The following is a 2,940-nucleotide window of genomic DNA, read 5'->3' on the forward strand; positions in this document are numbered from 1 at the left end:
ATCTTCATTAAAGTCGAAGGTTGAATCCTTCATAAGTAAATTAGTAAGTGGTTTGGAAATCACAGAAAAGTTTTTTATAAATCTTCTGTAAAAACCTGCATGTCCTAGAAAAGATCTTACTCCCTTGACAGTTGTTGGTGGGGGTAATTTTTCTATTACTGAAGTTTTTGCTCTATCCACTTCTAATCCCTTTTCAGATATTTTATGACCTAAAACAATTCCTTCGTCGACCATGAAATGACATTTTTCCCAATTTAATACCAAATTCATTTCTTCGCATCTAGAAAGAACTCTATCTAAGTTTTTTAAACATGCATCAAAAGAATCTCCATAAACTGAAAAATCATCCATAAATACTTCCATGATATCTTCGATGAAATCATTAAAAATTGCAGTCATGCAACGTTGAAAAGTTGCTGGTGCATTACATAAACCAAAAGGCATTCTTCTATATGCAAATATTCCATAAGGACATGTGAAGGTTGTTTTATCTTGGTCATCCGGGTAAATATATATTTGAAAGAATCAGGAATAACCATCGAGAAAACAATAAAATGCATGACCGGCTATCCTTTCGATCATTTGATCGATGAAAGGTAAAGGAAAATGATCTTTCCTAGTTGCCTTATTTAGGTTCCTATAATCTATACAAACCCTCCAACCGGTGGTGGTTCGCGTAGGTATTAATTCACCTTCATCATTCCTTACTACAGTTATACCTCCCTTTTTGGGTACACAATGGATTGGACTAACCCATTCACTATCCGAAATAGGATAAATGATTCCATTGTCTAAAAGTTTAGTAATCTCATTTTTTACTACTTCTTTCATGTTCGGATTTAAACGTCTTTGTCTATCCGCTTTAGGTGGCTTATCTTCTTCTAAGTGAATCCTATGCATTACAATACTAGGATTAATCCCTTTTAAATCTGAAATCTGCCATCCCATACTTCCTATTCTATTTCTAACAACTTCTTTCAATTTTTCTTCTTGATTTTCTGTTAATTTGTTAGAGATGATTATAGGTAGAGTATCACTTCCGCCTAGGAAAGTGTATCTCAGATGGTTTGGTAGTTCTTTAAGTTCTAATTTAGGTGGAACTATTACTGAAGGCGGAACTGGTCCATCTTCTCGAATCAAAGGCTCTGGGTCCTTATCTTCTAATTCTTCACCCATTATAGGTTCTATTATTTCTTCTCTTTGAACAATGTCATTAACACATTCTTCAATTAAATCAAGCTTCATACAAGCGAAATCCTCCATAGGATATTTCATCGCTTGATTCATATCGAACTCGATCTTATCGTCACCTATTCATAAAACTACTTTTCCTTCCGACACATCAACTAAAGCACGTCCCGTGTTCATGAATGGTCTACCAAAGATTAGCGGACAATTAGCATCATAAGCAAAATCTAAGATAACAAAATCAGTAGGAAAAATAAATTTGTCAACTTTTACCAAAACGTCTTCAATTATACCATATGGTCTTTTAGTGGATTGATCCGCTAATTGCAAAACCATATTGGTACGCTTGATGTCTTCTTCTAAACCTAATTTTTCAAAAATAGACAATGGCATCAAGTTTATACTAGCTCCTAAATCACAAAGACAACTTGGGAATTCCATATTTCCCAATGTACACGGAATGGTAAAGCATCCGGGATCTTTGAGTTTAGTAGATAATTTGCTTGATACTATCGAACTACATTCTTCAGAAAGAGAAATGGATGAAATTCCTTCCCAACTAATCTTTTTTGAAATTAAATCTTTCAAGAATTTTCCATAGTTAGGGATTTACGTAATCGCATCCATGAATGTTAAATTTATATGTAAATTTTTAAGTTTGTCCAAAAATGATAACAGTTGTTTATCATGGTCCTTATTTCGGACCCTGTGTGGAAAAGGTGGTTTTGGTACAAAAGGTTTCGGATTAGAGTCAATTTTTGTATCTTTTTGTTTTAAAGTATCTTCTTTGGATTTTGGTAAATCATTTCCAGGTAAAGTTGAATTTCCGGGCATTTCCGGACCTAAGTAGTTTTTCCCTGAACGAAGAGTGATAGCCTTAACATGCTCTTTCGGATTTTCTTCCGTTTGGCTGGGAAGACTTCCCTCTTTTCGGGATGGAATTGATTTAGCAAGCTGTCCAATTTGAACCTCCAAATTATGGATGCTAGATGATTGGTTTTTGATAAGCTGATCGAATTTATTTTCGATCCGTTTAAAACCATCGTCTTGATTACTTACCTTTCCATTCATAGCATCTATAAATTTGTCGATTTTTGAAGATAAAGTGCTAATCGTATCTCTTGTTTGATTTTGATAATTGTTTATACGATATTGATTAGCATTTGCATTATTATTATTATTACCATCTTTCCAGTTAAAGTTAGGATGATTTCTCCATCCAGGATTATAAGTATTAGAATAAGGATTAGTAGTTTGGTTTTGTCCTTGGACAAAATTTACCTGTTCTATCTCATTCATACCTTCGTAGTCAATGTCTCTCTGGATCGGATCATTAGGATCGCATGGTGCCATAAATTTATCAATTTTGTGCGATAAGGCAGAAAATTGGGCTTGTAACATTGCTACAGGATCAAGATTCATTACACCTTTAACCGATGATGTACATGAGGATGATGGTTTCGCCGTTGGTATATGTCCACGCTCTGCGGGCCACATACTGCTGTTGATTGCCATTTCCTCCAAAAGTTCTCTTGCTTGGGCGGACGTCTTCTTCATAAATAACCCTCTAGACATAGCATCTAATGAACCTCTAGTCGTAGGATTTAATCCATTATAGAATGTCTGCATTAAAAGTGCATCTGGCAATTGGTGGTGTGGGCATAAACGTTGAAGTTCTTTAAAACGTTCCCAAGCTTCATAAAGAGTTTCATTATCATTTTGTGTAAAAGATGTGAACTCTTTGATGACTCT

The 2,940-nt window shown here is 34.7% G+C and overlaps 1 non-coding gene across 1 annotated transcript; it reads left to right on the forward strand.

The window, feature by feature from the left end:
- Positions 1-2,833: 2,833 nt before the first annotated feature.
- Positions 2,834-2,940, forward strand: LOC136201758 (small nucleolar RNA R71). Its single transcript, XR_010674101.1, has one exon. It is a non-coding gene; the product is annotated as a small nucleolar RNA R71 (small nucleolar RNA).

The sequence above is a fragment of the Euphorbia lathyris genome, chromosome 7, assembly GCF_963576675.1.
Source record: "Euphorbia lathyris chromosome 7, ddEupLath1.1, whole genome shotgun sequence".
Classification (NCBI taxonomy): Eukaryota; Viridiplantae; Streptophyta; class Magnoliopsida; order Malpighiales; family Euphorbiaceae; genus Euphorbia; species Euphorbia lathyris.